This window comes from Rhineura floridana, chromosome 4, assembly GCF_030035675.1.
Source record: "Rhineura floridana isolate rRhiFlo1 chromosome 4, rRhiFlo1.hap2, whole genome shotgun sequence".
Classification (NCBI taxonomy): domain Eukaryota; kingdom Metazoa; phylum Chordata; class Lepidosauria; order Squamata; family Rhineuridae; genus Rhineura; species Rhineura floridana.
This window is the reverse complement of record NC_084483.1, coordinates 82,641,890-82,666,217: the sequence shown is the minus strand read 5'-3', so window position 1 is coordinate 82,666,217 and position 24,328 is coordinate 82,641,890. Positions and strand designations below refer to the sequence as shown.

General features: G+C 42.9%; 1 protein-coding gene across 8 annotated transcripts in view; it reads right to left on the bottom strand.

Moving 5' to 3' along the window:
- Positions 1-24,328, bottom strand: part of LIN28B (lin-28 homolog B) — a 159,616-nt gene that overhangs the window by 5,673 nt on the left and 129,615 nt on the right. The gene's annotated exons all lie outside the window — the stretch shown is intronic.

Genomic DNA, 24,328 nt, shown 5'->3' with positions numbered 1-24,328 from the left:
ATCCAGTCTAGAGGTTACCAGAGCGTGCACAACTGAGGTGAGGTCGTCGCTTTCCAGATAGGGACGTAGCTGGGCTACCAACCGAAGGTGGTAGAACGCATTCCGTGCCACCGAGGCCACCTGCACCTTGAGAGACAGGAATGGATCGAAAAGAACCCCCAAGCTACGAACCTGTTCCTTCAGGGGGAGTGTAGCCCATCTAGAACAGGTTGAACATCCACCATCTGGTCAGAGAAGGCACTCACCAACAGTGTCTTGGTCTTGTCAGGATTGAGCCTCAGTTTATTAGCTCTCATCCAGCCCATTATCGCGGCCAGGCAGCGGTTCAGCACATCAACAGCCTCACCTGAAGAAGATGAAAAGGAGAAATAGAGTTGCGTGTCATCAGCATACTGGTGACAACGCACTCCAAAATTCCTGATGACCGCACCCAGCGGCTTCATGTAGATGTTAAAAAGCATAGGGGACAAGACCGATCCCTGCGGGACTCCACAATGGAGAGTCCAGGGTATCGATGCATGCTCCCCAAGCCCTACCCTCTGGAGACGATCCACCAAGTAGGAGCGGAGCCACCGCCAAGCAGTACCTCCAACTCCCAACTCTGTGAGCCTCTCCAGAAGGATACCATGGTCGATGGTATCAAAAGCAGCTGAGAGATCAAGGAGAATCAACAGAGTAACACTCCCTCTGTCCCTCTCCCGACACAGGTCATCATACAGGGCGACCAAGGCTGTTTCAGTGCCAAAACCAGGCCTAAAACCGGATTGAAATGGATCTAGATAATCAGTGTCATCCAAGAGCACCTGGAGCTGGCTGGCAACCACCTGTTCTAAGACCTTGCCCAGGAATGGAACATTCGCTACTGGTCTATAGTTGTTCAAATTATCTGGGTCCAGGGAAGGTTTCTTCAGGAGTGGTCTCACTACTGCCTCTTTTAAGCAACTAGGGACCACTCCGTCTCTCAAGGAGGCATTTATCACTTCCCTGGCCCAGCCGGCTGTTCCATCCCTGCCAGCTTTCACTAGCCAAGAGGGGCAAGGATCCAGTACAGAGGTGGTTGCACGCATCAGTCCAAGCACCTTGTCAACGTCCTCAAGCTGTACCAACTGAAACTCATCCAATAAATGAGGACAAGACCGTGTTCCGGATACCTCATTAGATTCAACTGCCATAATACTGGAGTCTAAGTCCCGGCGGATGCAAGAGATTTTATCTTGGAAGTGCCCAGTGAACTCGTTACAGCGGGATTCAGAAGGTACTATAATATCCTGAGGGCTAGAATGTAAAAGCCCTCGGACAATTTTAAAGAGCTCCGCTGGGCGGTTGAGAGCTGATTTAATGGTGGCAGCGAAATGTCGCTTTTTCGCTGCCCTCACCGCTTCTGTATAGAGTTTGGTGTAGGCACTCACCAAGGCGTAATTGCATCCGTCGAGAGTACGCCTCCATCTGCACTCAAGCCTTCTCCTCTCTTGCTTCATCGCTCTCAGCTCCGGGGTATACCACGGGGCTGCATGAGCTCTGCATGGGATAGGGCGTGCAGGAGCGATCGTGTCCACGGCCCGGGTCATTTCCGTATTCCACAGTTCGACCAGGGCTTCGACAGGAGCACCTGTCTTATCAGCTGGAAAATCCCCCAGAGCCCTTTGGAAACCCAAAGGATCCATTAGTCTCCGAGGTTGGACCAACTTAATGGGTCCTCCACCCTTGCGGAGGGAAAGGGTGGCTGTAAGCCTAAACTTCAACAAGCGGTGATCTGTCCATGACAATGGGGTCGATAAAAAACTCCCCACCTCCAGATCACCATCTCCATGTCCAGTGGCAAAGATCAAATCAAGAGTGTGCCCCGACACATGTGTAGGGCCAGTGGCAAATTGAGACAGCCCCATGGTTGCCATGGAGGCCATGAAGTCCTGAGCTGCCCCAGATAAAGCAGCCTCGGCATGGATGTTGAAGTCTCCCAGTACTCATAGTCTGGGGGACCTCAACAGTACCTCCGAGACTACCTCTGACAGCTCAGTTAGGGAAGCTGTTGGGCAGCAGGGTGGATGGTACACCAACAAAATTCCCAGTCTGTCTTTTTGACCCAGGACAAGGTGGAGACATTCCAGGCCAGTCGTCACCTGGACAGGGTGCCTGATGAGCGAGAGAGAACTCCTATAGGCCACTTTCTTGCTCTCTTCCAAGTATAAACAAAAGGAAAAGGATATGTACAGTTGAGCAGTTGACCATTAAAGCTGTAGGTAAACAGCCCATCAGACACATACCCAGAAACTGTCTAATGATGGTGTTTGAGGTTGGCTTGTGTGAGTATACATTTGGTGAATATTTGCTTGCATACCTGCATAAGAGCATACAGAGAGCCCTGCTGGATCAGACAAAAGTCCCAACTAGTCCAGCATCTTTTTCTCATAGTGGCTAACTGATGCCTCTGAGAAGCTTGGAAGTAGGACACAAACACAAGACTCTCTCTGCTTGTGTTCACCAGCAACTGGTATTCACCTCCAATCTATCAGACTAATGTCTGTCATTGGAGATTTGCCAATTCTCTTAGGATTTACTTTAGTCCACAAGAAACAACAACTTATTAAATGAAGAATGGGCAATAACTAATGCTTTATAAAGCCATGATTCAAAGTCACTGTTGAGAAAACGACCTCTCTATCTACCAGGAATACTGAACAAGTCACATAAAATGCAGAATATAAAAAGAATAATTGAACAGATGGCGGTCCAGTAATGAAGTGAGGCACATTAGAAAAATTAAGTGTGTGGTTCCTTGAACAAGCAGAATGACTTCCACAATGGGACTTTCCCCCTCCTCCCCTCTGCACTTTATGCCCTCCCTAGATCTGCTGTGGAGGGTTGGAATTCCAAGAACAAATTTAGGGGGTTCATGGGGGGCACAGGGAGGAAACTCCCATTGTGGAAGCAGAAATTTTCCCTCTTGCACAAGGATTTACTTAGCACTACGTTGAATAAAACAAAAAGTAATCAATGAAGTTTATTATTCATACATTGTACTTTACAGAGCAATATGGGTGGGGGAAGAAGTGTAGAATAAGTTTTGACTGACCTGGGCAGGAAAAGACAAATGACAGAGAAGAGGGAAGGGATTAGCAAGGATAAGACACAGCAGAGAGGGAGGAAAAAGGAAAAGCAAAGGTAACAAGGGTTCATGTGAGCAGCTAGAGCTACAAGTATTTAGCTTTTCTTTGTTTATTTCTTTACACTATTCTGTATGCTATAGTCAGTGGACACAAGTTTGGGTGGTGGTGCTCAACTAACCTGTGCTTGCACTTATCACTACTGCATATGGGGATGGAGAGGGACAAGGTGATGCAGAGATGCAAACACACTGATAGGAGTGCTGGATTGGCTCTGTTGGTGTGTTTGTACTTCATTGCCACCTCACCCCTCCTCCTCTGTATCCCAGCATGCAGCAGCGACATTAATGATCAGAGGTCAGATGATTGCCGCCACCCCATTCCACTGTCTACTACTCTCTATATTAACAAGTATCAGGTGGATCCATAGTTGGCTACAGAACTGTACTCAAAGAGGACTTAACAATGGTTCCTTCTGAAACTGGGGGGAGGTAACAAGTAGGGTACTGCAGGGCTCAGTCCTAGGCCCAGTGCTCTTCAACATTTTTATTAATGACTTGGATGAGGAGTGCTTATCAGATTTGCAGATGATATAATGCCCAGGAAGAGAGAAGCAAAATTCAAAGTGATATTGATAGGCTGGAGTATTGGGCTGAAAACAACTGAATGAAATTTAACAGGGATAAGTGCAAAGTTCTACATCTGGGAAAAAGAAACCAAATGTACAGTTATAAAATGGGGGACACATGGCTCAGCAATACTACATATGAGAAGGTTCTTAGAATTGTTGAATACAAGGTGAATATGAGCCAACAGCATGATGTGACTGCAAAAAAGGCAAATGCTAGTTTAAGCTGCATTAACAGAAGCATAGTTTCCAAATTGCACAGAGTACTAGTTCCCCTCTGTTCTGCACTGGTTAGGCCTCATCACAGGTGCCACCACTGAAAAGGTCCTTTCCTCAGTAGCCTCCTGCTGCACCATACAGCACAGGAGGGACTCCTAAGATGATCTCAGGGTCTGGGATAGGTATGTGGGAGAAGACTATCTCAATGCATCAGGACTGTTAAGAGATCAAAATCAGCACTGAGGCTCGGAAATGGACAGGGCATCAGTGCAGATGATAAACTACTGGTGTGTTCAAATAATAAAGTCTCTGTTCATAATCTTGCACCCCTATTTTGGACTAGCTGAAGTTTGTGGACCATTCTGAAAGCCAACCCCATGTACAATGCAGTGCAGTATTCCAAATGGGAGTTTAGCAGAGTGTGGATAATTGAAGTAAGGTTATTGCCATTCAGGAAGTATCACAGCTGGCAATCAGCCAAAGTTAATAAAAGGTGCTCTGAGCCACTAAGACGAGTTGGCCTCTAATGACAATGCACAATCAATCAATACTCCCAACTATGAATCTGATCTAACAGTTTGGTGGCAAGATGAGGGCACAGGAAATTTCTTTGACTTTGCTAAAGCTAATTTACAATCCAAGCCCATGTCTGTAACAAAACATTTGCTATCCTAAATGCTGCAATAGTTCTGAGGCAAACTATGCAAAGGAACTTTGTGTAAACAGTGCTAATTTATAAGACAGTAGTAGTACTCTCGCACATGTATATTATATAATGTGTTACATACTGTATATATTATACATACAATCCATTCTGAGTGTGAATAGGCCTCTACAAAACAAGAGAAAATACATCTGGGGGTTGGAATTAAAAACAAGCATGAGGGAAAGTACTTCGTTGGCAATGGATTCCTGAGGTAGGAATACTTCATATAAAGCATGCTTAGTCCTTTTGAATATTTAAATTTATCCCACCAGAGGGCAGCAAGTATCTAAACATTTGCCTCTCTCCTGCAATTTAAAAACCATTGTAATAGTGGCACCATGCTGGAGGATTTGGAGTAATTGTATCTATTTGCTTGTTTATTATTTAAAAGATTTATAGGCCGCTCCACTAGGGAGCAAGTGGTGGAAATCTCATACTGAAGCTGACCGAACACTGGTTAGAGCACATACAAATCCAGAGTGTAGTCAATGCATCATTACACAATGGGGTGGTGCTTTCTGCTTTTAAAAAGGTGGTGATGAGCCCACTCCTAACCCACCCTGGATCTACTAGTAATCCACCCATTGCTAATATAGCTTTTCTTGGGAAGGTGAGTGAGAGGGTCATGTTGATTATGTAGACCCAGGGGTGCTAACAGGATTTCCTGGGCCTGGTTGACTGTATGTAGATTAGGCCTCCTACATTTCCATCCATGTTCCACAGTCCTGACATTTTACAGTAAATCATATTTTTAAAAATTAAAAAACTTGCCAACACACCCACACCCACAAAGCGTGTGCAAATTGACTGAACTAACTCATAGGGTTGTTGCAAAGATAAAGATAAAGGGGGGGGGGAGGACCCAGGACGTACAAAGATATTATGTCTCATTCACAAACCATGCAGTGAGGGGCAAAACATGCACAAAGGCAGCCCCCTCATTGCTTTAACAGCTTTGAATATTAGGCAGGCGCCATCTCTGCTATCTTTTCAGCGCCTTTTGAAGACTTTCCTCTTTCAACAAGCCTTTTAGGTTGAGACCTGTCCCAGTCTGAGTCTGTTAGAATTGCTCAATATGTTTTTTAATAATGTTTTTAACCCTTTTTTAAAGTTGTTTTTTAAAATCTTTTTAAAGCTGTTTTGTTTTAATGTATTTTAATTTTAAGATCTGTTTTTATGATGTTTTAAAGTGTTTTTAGTGCTTTGTTTGCTGCCCTGGGCTCCTGATGGGAGGAAGGGCGGGATACAAATTAAATAATAAATAAACATTCCACAGTTCTGACATTTTAAAGCAAATTACCAAAAAACAAATTTGCCAACAAACACATTCTCTACACATGTGCAGCTTGACTGAACCAACTCTCAGCCCAACCTTCCTCACAGGGTTGTTGCAGACTCTATACACACATTGGAGATGTAATACTAAATACACCCCATATAATAGTTTATTGTCAAACCCAGTTGGCTATTGTAGAACTTTTTTTTAATTAAAAAAATCAGTATTAGTTTCTTAGCAAATAACAGCAGTCATACCTACGTAAGCCCTGACTAAATGCTTAAAAATAGGATTGGAAGGGAAGAGAAAGATTTACAGCATAATACTAACCATGTCTACTCAAAAGTAAGTTCTATTGAATTCAATGGGGTTTACTCCCAGGTATGTAGGATTAGCATTGCAGCTTTACTGAGTGAAGATTTTCAAAACAGGCTATGAATTAGACAAATAAGATGCCCTGTTCAGTAACCCAGGAAAATTTAAATTTGTATGACTATTATATTTTAAAAAATTATAACACATTGTAATGGCACCATAAACTGCATATATACATTTTATTCCTGTTGAAAAATTATTTGATAGATACTGTATATGTTTTTGCAAGCATTTTTTTAAAAAACCTGCAAATACACTATTATCATCATCATCATCACTGAAATTGTTTACCGTCAATGCCTATAAAGAGCCTGCTGTGCTGTGTGTGCTTCTTTGATCTTCTGTTTCGGACCTCACGCTGGAGGAAAAAAGAGGGTGGAAAGTACACATGCTGCTGCTGAAAGCTATAACCTTCCTTAACTCATGTGATGTGCAGACACATAGCTTTAAACAATATACAGAGACAAGCAGAAAAAAGCTGCTGCTACTTTCAGGACTTGCAAGGTCCTGAAAACAGCTATTGCCTGGAGTTCAACAAACCCCTTGTCAATCATAGCTCTGCCTTCACTTACTGACTAAAACCTTGAAAGGCTGGGGATTGTAGTAGCTGGATAATAATAATAATAATAATAATAATAATAATAATAATAATAATAATAATAAATTTAATTTATGTGTCGCCTATCTGGCCAGTGGCCACTCTAGGCGACGTACATGTAAACAGTTGAAGCACAATATAATAAAACACAATAATACAATAATACAACAGCAAAAGCAATACTAATACAGGGTGAGAGGCATTTTAATCATAGCAGTTAACCCTCCCCGGAATCCCAAAGGCCTGTTGAAAGAGCCAGGTCTTTAAGGCTTTACGGAATACATTTAGGGAAGAGGCGTGCCGTAGATCTTGTGGGAGGGAGTTCCAAAAGGTGGGGGGGCCACTGAGAATGCCCTCTCTCTAGTTCCCACCAATCTAGCTGTTTTTGTCGGCGGGATTGAGAGAAGGCCCTGTGTGGCTGATCGTGTCGGGCGGCATAATTGGTGGCGTTGAAGGCGCTCCTTTAGATAAACTGGGCCAGAACCATATAGGGATTTAAAGGTTAATACCAACACCTTGAATTGGGCCCGGAAAACAACTGGAAGCCAGTGTAGATCGAACAACACTGGTGTGATGTGATCCCGGCGATGACTATTCGTAAGTAGTCGAGCCGCCGCATTTTGTATAAGTTGTAGTTTCCGGACCGTTTTCAAGGGTAACCCCACGTACAGCGCATTACAGTAATCCAATCGAGAGGTGACCAGGGCATGTACTACCAGTGGGAGCTGATGAACAGGAAGGTAGGGTTGCAGCCTTCGTATGAGGTGTAGTTGATACCAGGCTGCCCGGCTCACTGCCGAAATCTGAGCCTCCATGGACAGCCTGGAATCAAGTACCACCCCAAGGCTGCTGACCTGGTCCTTCAGGGGTAGGCTCACCCCGTTGAACTTCAGGTCAACATCTCCCAACCTTCTCTTGTCCCCCACGAGCAGCACCTCGGTCTTGTTGGGGTTCAACTTCAGCCTGTTCCTTCCCATCCATCCACTCACGGATTCCAGGCACTTGGACAAGGTCTCCACAGCCAACTCTGGTGAAGATTTAAACGAGAGATAGAGCTGAGTGTCATCCGCATATTGGTGACACTGCAGCCCAAATCTCCTGATGATTGTCCCCAGCGGCTTCATATAAATATTGAATAGCATGGGGGAGAGGATAGAGCCCTGTGGCACACCACAATTGAGAGGCCAAGGGTCTGAAACCTCCTCCTCCAACGCTACCTGTTGGTACCTATCGGAGAGAAAGGACCGGAACCACTGCAATACAGTACCTCCAATTCCCAATCCCTCCAGACGATGTATAAGGATACTATGGTCGACAGTATCAAAAGCCGCTCAGAGATTGAGGAGGACAAGAAAGGTGAATTCTCCCCTATCTAATGCCCTCCTCATATCATCTACCAGAGCGACCAAGGCGTTTCCGTTCTGTGACCAGTCCTGAAACCCGATTGGTATGGATCCAAGTAATCCGTTTCATCCAAGTGTGTTGACAACTGGTTGGCCACCACTCGCTCAATGACCTTGCCCAAGAATGGTAGATTTGAAACTGGGCGAAAGTTATTAAAAACCTGGGGATCCAAGGAGGGCTTCTTTAAGATGGGCTTTACAATTGCCTCCTTGAAGGCTGATGGCATCACACCCTCTTGCAAGGATGCGTTTACCACCGCTTTAATCCCCCTGCCCAGTTTCTCTCTGCAGCTCACAAGGAGCCACGATGGGCAAGGATCAGTTAGGCAAGTGGTAGGTTTCACAGTCGAAAGCACCTTGTCCACATCCTCAGAAGGAAGAAGCCGAAACCGATCCCAACTTACCGGCTTACAACTGGCCAACTCTGGTTCATTTACTGTATCCACAGCGCACAGGATCGAGCTCCGTAAGTGTTCGATTTTATCGGCGAAGTGCTTTGCCAATATGTCACAGGAGGCCTTTGACTGTTCCAAGGGTTTCTGGGCAACTGGATCGACCAGGCTTCGAACCACCTGGAACAGCCTCCTGGGACAGCACTCTGCAGACGCAATAGAGGCAGCAAAGAAAGCCTTCTTTCCTGCCCTTATTGCCACTTGGTAGGCAGCTACTGCTGCTCTAACCTGTGTCCGGACATCTTCGGAGCGGGATTTCCGCCACCGGCGTTCTAGTCGTCTCACCTCCTGTCTCAGGGAGCGCAACCGTGGTGTATACCACGGTGCTAACTGAGTTCTATTCAGGGGGACAGGACGTTTTGGAGCCACCCGGTCTAATGCCCTGGTGATCCCATCATTCCACTCCCTCACCAGGGTTTCGACCGGGCGACCTTCAGCAGGTTCCAATTCCCCTAGCACAGTTAGGAATCCATCCGGATCCATCAGGCGCCTGGGGCGGACCATTCTAATCGGTCCTTCGCCCCTGTGGAGGGGGTGCAGCATTGAGAAGTCTATGTTTACCAGGTAGTGGTCTGACCATGACACAGGGGTGGAATAAACCACTCCCAACTTCAGAGCACTTCTCTCCTCTTCCAGGACAAACACAAGGTCGAGAGCATGACCGGCTACATGGGTGGGCCCCCTATTACTAAGGTGCAGTTCCCAGGAAGCCATGGTTTCCAGGAAATCCCGAGGGGCTCCAGTGAGGGTGGTCTCAGCATGCACGTTGAAGTCACCCAGCACTAACAATTCAGGGGACAACACCCGTACAGCCGAGACCACCTCCAGCACGTTGGCCAGGGAGTCTGCTGTGCAGCGGGGTGGGCGGTACACTAGCAGGATCCCTAAACTGCCCTTCGGACCCAACCTCCAGTACATACAATCAACATATTGAGTCCTATGGAGAGGGAGTCTGGCAAAACCCAAGGACTCTCGAAAGATGACTGCCACACCCCCTCCCCGCCTTCCCACCCTCGGCTGCTGTGCAAAACGGAAACCTGGTGGACACATTGCCTCAAGAATGGGAGCAGAGGCCTCGTCCAACCAAGTCTCCGTAATACATGCCAGGTCTGCCCGCTCATCCAAGATCAAATCATGGATGTGCGAAGTTTTTTGTACCACAGACCTGGCATTACATAACAACAGTCGAAGGTCGGTAGGAACCTTGCTTCCCCCAGTTTTCGTCTGGTTCTGGACTGACCCGGAACAGGGGATAGGTATAATGCATCTTTTCCCTGTTCCCCTATTCTGGCGTGGTCTGCCAACAGCACCTTTCCAGCGCCTGCCACCCAATCTTCCAATAACTTGGTCCCCCACCTCACTCCCTGACTTGCACATGTCTCTATCCCTATTTGTCAGTCAACAGGCCACCCACCCTAGAACAATAATTAATCCAGAGACCCGCCTCCGTACCCTATAACAAACTATCAATTAATAAAATTAGATTAATAAGTTAAACTAAATCAATATAATACCACCCCAATTTCACATTCACACATACCCCATCTCAACCAGCACAGTCTCTTCCACGTCAATTAACCAACAACAGTCCGAACACTGCAGAGACGTAAGACCCAGGTAAGCAGGGGGCGGCAGCGGCGATGAAAACAGGCTGCAAAGATGGCTCCCGGGGGCAACACGACCCACAGCGGCAACAGCTGTAATACAGGATAGCTCATTTCACAGAAATTGCCGGGGGGGGGGAGGAGGAGGAAGCAGTGGCTACTCACACTTTGGTGCATATATTTTGTTCTACACCACTTAGAAACTTTTTTTAAAAAAAATGAAAGGCCCCTCGATAAAACTGTCCCCATGACACCACAACTTCACACCATGCAACAGCCTTGGGCAAGATTGCTGAACACTTATTTGTCAGCTTAGTAGCTCTTGAGATAAGACAATAATGCTAGAAGTGCCTATCTCCCGCTCTGGCTGGTTCTCCAGCTACACCAGCTTTTGGATAGAGGTAACTTGGCCACAGTACTCCATATTCTGATAACTTCCAGATTGAATTATTGCAATATGTTCTATGTGGGGCTGCCCTTGAAGACAACTCAGAAACGTCAACTGCTCCAAAATGCAGCAGCCAGATTAGTGGCTGAGGTTCCTTTTAGAACTCATATAATCCCTGTTCTAAAATAGTTGCATTGGTTGCCAGTTTGTTTCCAGGCCCAATATTATTTTAAGGCTAATGTTAGTGTTTAAAGCCCTAAACAACTTAGGCCCCAAATATCTCAGAGACCATATCTTTCCCTATGGATGCTCTCAGGTGTTAAGATAAGCAGAGGGAGCCTTCTTGGTAGTTCTGTCACTCTCAGAAGTTTGGGGGATGGTGGCCCAGGAGAGAGCTTTCTCTGTGGCAGCCCCTAAATTGTGGAATTCCCTCCCTGCAGAGGTGCCCCTGGCACCTTCACTATACAGTTTTCAACAAATTCTAAAGGCACACCTCTTTACCCTGGCCTTCAACTCTTGAGATGTATGTTTTCAGAATCTACCCTATTCTTGTGATTGAAATGCGTTTTAATTTTTTTAATATTGGATTTAGATTATGTAACCCACCCTGGAACCTACTGGTGAATTTAACCACCACTATTAACAACAACAACAACAATAAATGTGCCATACCAGCAATATTTTGATGCAATACAGGTCCTTTTGCTTTTCAAAAAATAAAACCATGTGCATATATGCATATTCTGAGGAATTTGTATTCTGTGTTAGTGCATCCTAACTAATATTTGGATTTGGTCAAGATTTATGTTTCCTAGATACTACAAACTAAAGAAGTAACTTCTCTTGTGAGTTTAAGGGGAACCAAAAACAGAAAAAACCCTCACCAATCATTTCAGTTGTTTTTCTAAATAATGATCCTGCCTTCCTTCCCTGTTTTCTCAACTAAGCATTTTGCTATTACTTTGGCTTCCTCTCTATCTATTCAGCTGCAGCGAGGCAGCTTAAAATCATTTCCTTCACCACAGCAAGGAGACCCATTTCTTAAAGGCTGTTAAGAAAGAAGATTTGAACATCTAGGGTGAAACAAAGGGGAAAAGAATTAGTTCATTTAATATAAGTGCCCTCACCTCTTCCTCTGGTAGAGGAGATCGGATTTAAACATTACCTTTACTAAGGAATGCCATCCATTTGAAAAATCTATATATTCCACTCAAAGGATAAAAGACAACATTTTTCTGGGAACACTTAATTTAGGTCAGCTTCTTTCATTTATGTTCACATATACCCAGAAGCACAGTATTTTCCCCACACCCTTTTCTTTGAGAGTTCTCAAGTAGGCTAAAGAGCTCCAGCAGCAGAGCAGAGGTAGGCAGCAGGCATGGACAAATCAATTTAATCAGTCACCGTGGTATGTACTGTGTTATCCAATTGACCAAAAGCCAGCTGTCAGGGCTTGATTCTATTCAAGGGGGCTTCAACACCCTTGCAGATACACATGGATGTAGCCTTAAGATAACCATCTGCCCCAGCTTTCCTTATTATCATTTGCAAATAAACACAACTTTTTTTTCTTTTACTCTCCCCTTCCCTTTTAAATAAAGCACACTGTAATTAAGATTCAGTACTTCTTGCTTGTCACTTAGCAAGCAAATCTTGTGGCTGAAACACTGCATTCTCTAGGAATTTGACCAAAATGAAAATGGATAGCTGCTTTGAGTTCACAAATGATGCCTCATGGTAACTTCTATGAATAGTTAAGATCGACCAGGTATGGGGTGGGGGAATAAAGTATTCAAAATAACTGATATATATAATATAACTGTGCTATATACAGTGCAACTTCTGAAAGTCAGTCTTATGAAACACAACATAATCAGTATAACTTTTCACCTGATGTTTTAAAATATATTCCAGAAACATCAAGAGTAAATAAAGTCTGCCCTGCCCTTAAAAAAAGTAGTGTTGTAACAATTTATGTGGCAGAGAAACCTGAAGTCACTTGAGTTTATATTTGATGATAAATGTTTCTAAAATAAAACAGGAATATTTCTTTCTCTTACTGTTTCACGAGGGGGGGGGAAAGAGGGAATTCCAGCTCTAAAAGAGATGCAGCCCTTTTCTCCAAACATTCAGAATATAAAGCAGATGAAGACATGGCAAATACTTTAAAAATCATTTATACCAGTTCATCACACCTAAAGTAAAAGCCCTAGATCAAGGTTGCCTTTCAGCTCAAATGAAAACACTGCAGAAAATGACAAGCAAACAGAAACCCTCACACATTTAAACTTATTTTAGAACATTGTACCTACAAGTTGCTGATTTGCACCTGACATCTAAAATACACCCTTCAAAATGTAACTATTTGTACAAACAAATGGAATTCATACACATTTTGAAACCATCCCCAGAATTCTTCAACAGAGCTTGCCAATCACTGTTTCACAGAAGTTGCTTGTTTATGGAACTTGAGTTGTCAGGAAAGAAAAAGGAATTGTTTGTGGCATGTGATTAAGTTTTATTCTGTTTAGCTGGGAAGATGCTTCTGTTTCCTGCCCTGAGCTGTTGTGGACTAGGTAATGAAAAATTAAGGAAAATGAAAAGTCAAGATCAATTATTATTTTAAAAAAATGAAATTGAAGCTGAGATTGGATTGTATTTAGCTAATCTACTTTTCTAGCATCAAGATGGCATTTATTTTGTCTTTTACAGCACCTCTGGCCTATATTTTCTAGCAGAAAGGGACTTTCAAATAGTTGGCTTTAATTACTGCTCAGCTGACCTAAGCAAGAAAGAAAGCCAGGACTATTATCTTGTTCATGCTGACCTATAATATGATTTGGACCATTAATCCAATATGCATAGCAAACAACATTGCCATTTGTGTTGGTTTTACAATATTATTTGTTGCCAGAAAAAACTTTTCATAATTATCCACTGGTGACAACATAGAGACAGCTTTGAATTACTTACTTAATAATGTCATCCAACCAACTCTCTTGTCTCTTCTTTTTAATGCTATCACAAAATGGCATTTTGGACAAATAATAATAATAATAATAATAATAATAATTTAGATTTATATCCAGCCCTTTCTCCCAGTAGGAGCCCAGGGCAGCAATGTGATAAAAAAAACTTTCTGCTACTAGCAGAGTTTTAAAAACTTTGAAAAATGGTGTTTCAGAAGTGCAAATTAGATGTTTAGCCAAAGTATCATGTGTCATAAAAAAAGCTGGGGAAAATAATTAAGAAACAAGTAAAATAAATTTAAATAAATAAAAAAGGAAGTTGCTATCCTATGCACACTTATTCACGTGTAACTAATTGAAATCAATGCAGTTACTTTTAAGTATGCCATGCATCATATCAGGCAGCAGAGTATATAAAAATAAAAAGATGTACCAAGCCACCAACTCCACAATGTCCACTTAAGGAAATTATAGCGTTCTGGAAAGCAAAACGTAGGGGCATTTCTGTAATTATCCTCTTCTGGTTCCAGAGATACATTACCAAAGATGGAATGACAAAAATTAACTTCAGTTTTTAAAATCTGTATCAGAGGGTTCAGTGTGGCTTACAAGTAAAATATTCTTTAGGCCAATTTCATTAAAAATAATAATGCATTTCTGTCAAATGGTTAATTCAGTTAGCACCAAAACTACTACTACTACTACCAATAATAATTTCATTAATATTAGATTTAAATATTTACTTATTATTTAAAGTAGAGATGCTACTGTGCAGCTATAACTAATTTAACATTTCAGAACGTCAAGATTATTATAGCAGCTAAATTAAACAGGTTCTCCACGCAAAAAAACCCCTGGATACTAATTTTTTACACACACAGAGCTCTCTTAAATCTGGAAATCTCACATGTAATTTCCTGGATCTGAACCCATTATGCAAAAGCAAAATACACCCTCTGTTATAATAAGAAGGAAAACCTTTCCTTTAAAGAAATTGATTATTTTAATCCTTTAAAGAAATTGATTATTACAGTATTATGAAGTAACTTTCATTTATTATTATGGCATATGCCTTTTAGTCTAACACACACACGGTACAGGCACAGATCCTTTTAAAAAAGGTTCTACACATTTACATTCTTGTTTTAACTGTAAATCCCATTGGTGAATGATGCATGGGGGTTCAATATTCTTAGTGCAAACACTACAAAAGCAAGTGGACTGAGATCCAGTTTTACATTAAGCAGAAAAACAGACAAATACTATTTGTCTATTTGTCAGGGACAGTTTTGCACAAATATTTTTTATCAGTCCCACCACCAAGTAAATAAAACAAGTTTTATGCAAACAATTGAGGAACCTCAGAAGAGACACGCATGGTGGAAACTTACAATGAGATGGGGGAGGAGAAATTCATTTTGGCTCCAGATTCTGTGTGACATTCACTTTAGCTTCTGTAGCTTCCTCCTTTTCCATAAAGACATTTAAAATAGTATGGAATAAAGGACAAGGGTTTTTTTAAAAAATCACTAATAAAGTGCAATACGTTTCTCAACAAACAATTGTGTAAAATACCGCCTTCTCTGGTACTAATAAAGAACCAAGGGATATTGAAAAATAGAAATTCAAGAGACATGAAGCTTGTAATGCATGGCTTGTTCATAGCTAATCAGGATTATTCTCATTTTTTCTTAATCAGGAAACTTAATTGTTTAAACAATTATACTCTTTTGAGTATATAATGCTGCAACAAAGAAAAGAATTGAGATAAACACAAATAATTTCTATTTTATTTATTTACTTTGGGAGGCACTTGAGTGAAGAATGTTTTAGATGCCTTAGCAACTTGATATGTTGTTAACATGTGGTATTTATGCAGATTATCTCTTCTAATACTTGCCATAGATTTTCTATTGTAACTATTTCAGTTGTCAACTGGACATCACAAGTTCAAATCAAATCTAGATTCATGGCACAGAGAGCCTTCATCTTGCATGTGTCTACAAATTTGGCTCATTTCATTTGTGAAGTACATGGAAGTTTCTGGATGTGCAATTGCAAAATAGGGGCTTTCAATTCATTTTGTTTCCTCTTTATAATGGACACACAGGACTTTGAATTCATTTCATATATTTTCCCTCAGACATTTCCATCTCACATGTGTTTTATCATTCATGTTTTAATGGGCTGTGTTTTACTGTCAAATCACAATGGGGTTATTGGTTCTCTTGTAATAGTCATTTTCCTTTCAACGGAATGGTGTCTATATAGACACATAATGGTAAATAAAGCTATAAAAACTTTTGCAATGAAGAAAAGAGATTCAACACCTGAGTCAATAATTGGATTGATGAACCATCTGTATGGCATCTTAGTAAGCATACTTACTAAGAAGTCTGCTTAGAAATACAAATGATTAAGCGGCATATCAGTGTATTAAGTTAATAAATAAATAAGGTCTGTAGGAAGAAAAACCAGGTGAAAGAAGAGACATTTTCTCATATTAAAGGAGTTGTCGGGGAGGGGGGAGTTATCTGCATGTTAAGTTCCTAAATGGTTTTAGTATTACTTTTTTGTTGCTAAAAGAGATGAGTACTTTTGATCTTGTAGAAGATTGTTACAATAATAGCTTGAAATGTAAACCTTTTTTACATGAAAGTTTCAAAAAAATACTTAAAATATATATTTATAGCGCTTACCATTACAAATAAATCTCAGAATGGTTTACAGAGATAGCAATAAAATACATTAAAACAATTTCAATAAAGAAGTTAAGGGACAGCTCTATTTGTATTGAATAGTGAGATAAGTGACCCTTACAGAGAGAGAATGAATAAAAAAATATTTTCTTTGGCAAATTATTTTTTATTAACAGCTTATGAATATTACTCAATGAGGTTTTGTAATTTTTTGGTTACGACAATGGAGACACAAACTAGAAAACCTTTGTTTTCAAGGAGAGCGTTTGAAATATAAATGTTATATATGTTATGATGTGATAGTCCTATGACATAAGCGGTGAAAAAAGATTAAATCTAGTCCTTTAATATTAGAGGACAGTTTTTAGATCCACAAATTTAATAATGACTAGTTTGATAATACAGATATATTAGTTTATATCAATTAGATTATAATTTCTCTTAATATTATTATGTATTTTTGTATTGGAATAACATGAGAAAGAGCAACAAATCTGAAGTTGCTTCTATTACACCTTTGGGTGTTTTCTCCCCCCCCCCCGTGAATTGGTGCAGCTCTCTTGTTTCTGGTACATATTCAGATAACACCACTTAGCATTTATAAGCACTTTCAAGTGTTCAAAGAACTTCACATGCATTACCTATTTCTAAATCTTACAAAAACCATGTAAGTTTTTATGACCAAGTATTTCTGTCCCCCATAGTGCAGCCAAAGCGAGTGGCTTGCCTATGGCCACACAGTGACCCAGTTTGCACATAACATGAAGCCAAGCAGTGGCTTACTATGAATAAGCAAACATGTAGGTTCGCAGACAGAAAACTGTGGCCATTTTTGGTCCTCTGCTGGTCTTGCTAGCACCACACTACCTCACCTCATGGCAGAGGTGAGATCTGAACCAGCAGCTTCCTGATTTATAACTTGGTCTCTAAGCCACTATGTTACAGCTCTCATAAAACAGAAAGGTGATGGGGTCATTTCTCATACAAATAGTGTAATCTTTGAACTATACTCAATTTTTCAGTGCTTAAAAATTGCACATCCCTTTTGTAATTGATGGTTAAGAGACCATAATAAGTGTGGCTATCAAAAAGGCAATTACTTTAAAGCAATGGCTGTGTCAAAAGGTGCTTTTGTACAAATAGAAAGCACCTCTCCAAGGTAGGTCTCCCAACTTCAGTTGAGGGCTGTAGTGAATAGGATAATTTATTTACGCATTTTAAAACCTTGCTAAAATCATATTATGTGATTATTTGTAAAGGAATATTTAGTTCTAATTTTTCAAAGTACATAAATATTTAAGAAATGAATCATATAAGCATATGTTTCTGCTGTTCCAGGTGCATGCACCACACTGTATTTTCATTGGAAGTTTTGTAATCGCTGTTTTTTAATAATGTTATTTGTTATTTAATTTTGTAAATTGTATTTTTTATGGATGTATTCCTGTATTTGTGTTTTTCCTGCAAGCTGCCTTGAGGGCCTTTTGGCCATAAGGCGGGGTATAAATAAATAAATAATAATAATATTTTTTTCCATAACATTTTGTCCTTCTTCCATCAGGCTCTGATTTTCTGTAGAACTGTACTGAAATAATTGCATAAGGGAAATAATACAGGAATAAAGATGTATATGGAATTAGATTTGTAATTTTTGTATAATTAAACGTTAGGCTTAGATTCAGAGTTCCTGTATGCAGAACTCCAGTCACAGAATGATCCCATGGGGAGAAGATTGTTTTGCCAGTTTCTCCTTCCTCCTGCAAATGAGGATATCTCCATGGAACAGTGTGAAAAATGATGTTTAGGGCCACAGGTGACAGGGCAAATGCATGAAAATCACCTCCTCCTAATCACAGTTCCTTCTGCAAATGGAAGACGACATTTACAGGAGAAACATTCTGGATACAACCTAGTGTGTGACACAGAACATCATTATAACAGCAAGCCAGACCAATGGTTTCCATAGCCTAGTACAGTCAATCCTAACTGGTAATAGAGGAGTTCGAAGTACTTTTCAATATCAAAATGAAAAATACAAGCAATCAACAGCAGTTCAAAATATAACAGCACTACAGTCAATCAAAATGCATGCATCCTGCAACAGATCTACCGTTCTTCCTTGTTAATACAGTGAATATTAATATTGTCTAATCCAACATGCAAATGATGTGAATCTGATATACACATGACCCCGATCCAACTGCAGGCAAATGCCACTTGTTTTGTATAATCACCTGTCCTGAATGGGTAAGCGCAGCCTCATCTGTATCAAAACAGCACAATAGGATCCATATGAGACTGCAGTGTCGGTGAACATGCATTTGAGGGACATATTCACATGCCCTTTGTGCTTAGACATCTGCTTCTGCTGGATGTCTCACTTTATGGGATTGGAGAGATAATGTTAAAGAACAAGGAACAACATTAGTTTAACTAAGTAGGACAAGCTTGTGTAGATCTCTTGCCAAGTTAAAAGGTCTACTGTTATATTCTTTTTTACCGATGACTATCAAATGTCACCACTGAAACAAGGAACTGAATGTTAATGCACTGTCACAGCTTTTTACAGCCTTGCACTTCGGCACTTGCTGTCTGGTCATCTGTTCAGTCTTGCATCTGCTGCTCATAAGCTATCTCAATTTGTCCTGGGATTAGAATGAGAGAAATAAGGATAGGGCAGTCACAGCTGCCGCAAAATACACATGCATGCATATTCATGTAAAAATAAAATTAATGTAAATAACGGACATCTCTTCACCACCATTGTATGGAACAGAAGAGCATGCACACAAGTGGAACAGCTGTTCAAGAAGAACTAGCAGTCAGAAAAGGTGGTAGGCAGGCAATCCCTTCCCAATCCTTACCTGCAGGCTGTTTTATTCACTGAACTAAGAAATAAACACACCTTTTTCGCTCACGTGCCTGAAACTGTGGTAGATCAAACTATTGTATAAGGATATTCTGAGAGTTCCTAGAACCGATGTCATAAATGTGTGCAAAACTTCCAAATACTTTATTAAAATGGTGACAACCAGGTAGCAGCTTTCTATTGAAACAGTATCTCAATCAATTTTTATTTCCTGAAACATTTATTGAAAGCTGGGTCCAGGGAGTGATTAATGCTTCACTGGAGGCGAGAGAGGTCCCACCTGCATTGAAGGAGGGGGTGAAGTGTCCTCCCCTCTCTAGACCCAGAAGTCATCATCCCATCTTGGTGAGAAGGAAATGGAACAGGCAGGGGGAGAAAATGGAGTGCTGCAGTGGAATGCCTGACAGACAGAGGAGGAAAGAGGCAATAGCTAGAACCTCTTGCAAGCCTTGAAAATAGCTGCCTTTTCCTGCTCGTCTGCATGTCACGAGAAAAGGCAACACATCAAGTACTTTTTGGTAAAGTCCCACATACCTTGAATGGAGATCAGCAGATGACACCTTCTTTGGGGCACCATTGCATCAATGTTCCATCATGTATCCACCCGCAAGAGGCATTTTACAGTAATGCCACCCACCCTTTGGAACAGTCTCCCTCCAGAGATTAGGCATGTGCAAACTGTACTATATTTTCACCACATGCTTAAAATGTATTTGTCCGAACAGGCATGCCCTGATCAGTGATGTTACCTGTACACGCCACTTATCAGATTGTATATGTTACTGTTTTGTGGTTTTATGTATGACTTCTTGTTCTGTTTTATAATTTTGTGCTGTGCACCGCTTTAGATATTTTTAAAATATAAAGCAGTATATAAATACTGCGGTGCTTTGTTTGTGATCTTGGTGCCGGTCGGGAGAGGCTGGCTCGTCTGCGGCGTGAGCTTTCGTTTGGGAGTTTCTGCTTGGCGGCTTGCTGGTCCCATCCTTGCCGCTTGGTCGGGTACGCTGCTCGGTGGGTGGTGAGGTGTCATCCCCCCCCCAGCTTGTTCGTTTCGGCTTGAGGAGACGCTGGTTTCAGTGGACGAGTTGCTGTTCTGGGGGCGTAGGCGCCTTGTTTCTGTTGACTGTTGGCATTGTGCTGGGCCGCTTGGCGCTGCCCTTGCGTGGATTTCTGGGGCTTGGCGTTGCGGCTTGGACTTGATGCCTGGTGTGCTGCTTCGGTCCAGTCTGGGGCTTGTGGATGAGGCGGCGGATGAGTCTGCGGTGACTCGCTACTTGCTATCTACGCCTCCTCTGCTCTATGTGGTGGATGGGAGCAGAAATTGGACTATCTTTAATAAGAGCTTGATTCCTGCTGGTGACGACGCTGCCTGCTCCGAAGAGGATATCAACGCATTTCCATCTTTAACATCATCTGATATCAGTGCCTGCTTGTATAAAGTGTGGGACTGTGTTTTGTGTGTTTGGTTGTGAAGGAATGTGTGAGTGTGTACCTGTGATTGTGTTTGCTGCGAGTGAATACGTGAGTTTCTAAATTTTTTATTATGTGCCTGGGAAAGAGGTTTTTCCACCATACGGGAGGACTTGTCAGGGCCCCAATTAGTGTAGTGACGGGCAGAGGGAGGTATGGCGCTGTGTCAAGGACATGCCAGGTAAGGGGAATGCGGCCCAGACAAGTAGTGGCTGTGCCTTGTTCCGGTCCTTCTCACATCCGCAGGGTTGTTGGTTGTCCTCTCAGCCAACTCTCGGATCTCCAGTTGCTGCTCTTAAATGCCAGATCGGTACATAATAAAATCTCCCTCGTCCATAATTTGATTGTGGATGAGGCAGCCGATCTGGCATGCATAACCGAGACCTGGGTGGGTGAGCAGGGAGGAGCTAGTCTCTCCCAGCTCTGCCCACCTGGGTACCTGGTTCAGCACCATGGTAGATCCAGGGGTCGGGGAGGTGGGGTTGCTGTGGTCTATAGGAGTTCCATCCCTCTCATCAAGCACCATGTTCATGTAGCTACTGGCCTGGAGTGTTTGCACCTTGTGTTGGGTCAAAGGGACAGACTGGGAATCTTGTTGGTGTACCGCCCACCCTGCTGCCCAACAGCTTCCCTAACTGAGTTGACGGAAATGGTCTTGGAGGTATTGCTGAGATCCCCCAGACTATTAGTACTGGGGGATGTCAACATCCATGACGAGGCTACTTTGTCTGGGGCGGCTCAGGACTTCATGGCCTCCATGACAACCATGGGGCTGTCCCAATATGTTAGTGGCCCAACACACGTGTCGGGGCATACTCTAGATCTTATTTTTGCTACTGGATATGGAGATGGTGATCTGGATGTGGGGAGTTTTACATCTCTCCCTTTGTCATGGACAGATCACCGCTTGTTGAAGTTCAGACTTACAGCAGCTTTTCCCCTCTGCAAGGGTGGGGGACCTATTAAATTGGTCTGCCCCCGGAGACTAATGAATCCGGAAGGTTTTCAAAGGGCTCTGGGGAATTTTCCGGCTGATAAGACTGGCGCTCCTGTCGACACCCTGGTTGAACTGTGGAATGCAGAGATGACCCGGGCTGTTGACACGATTGCTCCTGCACACCCTCTCCTGTGCAGAGCTCATACAGCTCCATGGTACACCCCAGAGCTGAGAGTGATGAAGCAAGATAGGAGGCGGCTTGAGCGGAGGTGGAGGAGAACTCCCGACAGATGCAATTATGCAGTGGTAAGTGCCTCTACTAAGTTGTACTTAGGAGCGGTGAGGGTGGCGAAAAAACAATATTTTGCTGCCACTATTAAGTCATCTCTTTGCCGACCAGTGGAGCTCTTTAGAGTTGTCCGAGGGCTACTTCATTCAGGCCCTAAGGACTCGATAGTATCATCAGTAGCCCGCTGTAATGAGTTTGCTGGGCACTTCCAGAATAAGATCCTATGCATCCGCCGGGACTTAGACTCCCAGTTTATAACAGTTGATCCGAATTAGGTGTCCGGAGCACAGTCCTGTCATGTTTTACTGGATGAGTTTCAGTTGGTTCAGCTCGAGGACGTGGACAAGGTGCTTGGACAGGTCTGTGCAACCACTTCTGTTCTAGATCCTTGCCCCTCTTGGCTTATAAAAACTAGCAGGGATGGAACAGCTGACTGGGCCAGGGAAGTGATAAATGCCTCTTTACAAGAGGGAGTGGTCCCTGGCCGTCTGAAAGAGGCGGTAGTGAGACCACTCCTGAAAAAATCCTCCTTGGACCCCAAAAATCTTAATAATTATAGACCAGTCGCGAATGTTCCATTCCTGGGCAAGATCTTGGAACGAGTGGTTGCTGGCCAGCTCCAGGTGCTATTGGATGAAACCGATTATCTAGATCCATTTCAATCAGGTTTTAGGCCCGGTTTCGGTACTGAGACAGCCTTGGTCGCCCTGTACGATGACCTATGTCGGGAGAGGGATGGAGGGAGTGTTACTCTGTTGATTCTCCTTGATCTCTCAGCGGCTTTTGATACCATCGACCATGGTATCCTTCTGGAGAGGCTCATGGAGTTGGGAGCACAGCTTGGCAGTGGTTCCGCTCCTACTTGGCGGGTTGTCTCCAGAAGGTAGTGCTTGGGGAACATTGCTTGACACCGTGGGCCCTCCAATGTGGAGTCCTGCAGGGGTCGGTTTTGTCTCCCATGCTTTTTAACATCTACATGAAGCCGCTGGGTGCGGTCATCAGGAGTTCTGGAGTACGCTGCCATCAGTACGCTGATGACACGCAGCTCTACTTCTCCTTTTCATCCTCTTCAGGTGAGGCTGTCAATGTCCTGAACCGTTGCCTGGCTGCGATAATGGACTGGATGAGAGCTAATAAACTGAGGCTCAATCCAGACAAGACTGAGATGCTGTTGGTGGGGGGTTTCTCTGATCAGATGGTGGATATTCACCCTGTTCTGGACGGGGTTACACTCCCCCTGAAGGAGCGGGTTCGTAGTTTGGGAGTATTTTTAGATCCTTCCCTGTCACTCGAGGCTCAAGTAGCCTCGGTGGCATGGAATGCGTTCTACCAACTTTGATTGGTAGCCCAGCTACGTCCATATCTGGACAGGGAGGACCTCACCTCAGTTGTCCATGCTCTGGTAACCTCTCGACTGGATTACTGTAATGCGCTCTACGTAGGGCTGCCTTTAAAGATGGTTCGGAAGCTACAGCTTGTGCAGAATGCGGCGGCCAGACTGATTACGAGGACCAGGCGGTCTGAACATATAACACCTGTTCTGGCCCGCCTACACTGGCTACCAATATGTTTCCGGGCCAAATTTAAAGTGCTGGTTTTAACCTATAAAGCCTTATACGGTGCAGGACCACAATACCTGCTGGAACGCCTCTCCCAATATGAACCTGCTCGTACACTACGATCAACATCGAAGGCCCTCCTCCAAGTTCCGACTCATAGGGAAGCTCGGAGGATGGTAACAAGAACTAGGGCCTTCTCAGTGGTGGCCCCCGAACTGTGGAACAGTCTTCCCGATGAGGTGCGCTTTTCGGCGCCAAGTTAAAACCTTCCTCTTTTCTCAGGCATTTTAGTTTTTTAAGTATGTTTTAATTGATTTTAGATTTGTGGATTTTTACTTACGTGTTCCTCGCACTGAATTATAGGATTTTATTGTATATATTTATATTTTTTCTGTTGTACACCGCCCAGAGAGCTATGCTAGTCGGGCGGTATAGAAATTTAACAATAAAATAAAATCTGGTTGCTTCATTCCCCTCTTCCCTACATAAGTCTTCCATCCCCACCTAAACAGAGAGGCAGTGGGGAGGGGGGCAGGAGAGAGAGGGAATACATGCCTTTCCAAAGAGACTTGGGCAGAAGTCTGATCCAGCAGAATTAAAAAGAATTCTCTCAGATTTACATGATTTCAAATGGGATCCCCCCCCTCCCCACAAAACACCATCACATTTAAAGTTTACAGTGGAAAGCTGCACAGCAAAAATCATAGATCTGGTGCCTACCAGCACTGCAAAGGCATTAATACAAGGCAGAGATCCTCATGGATCTTCATGATTTCTACA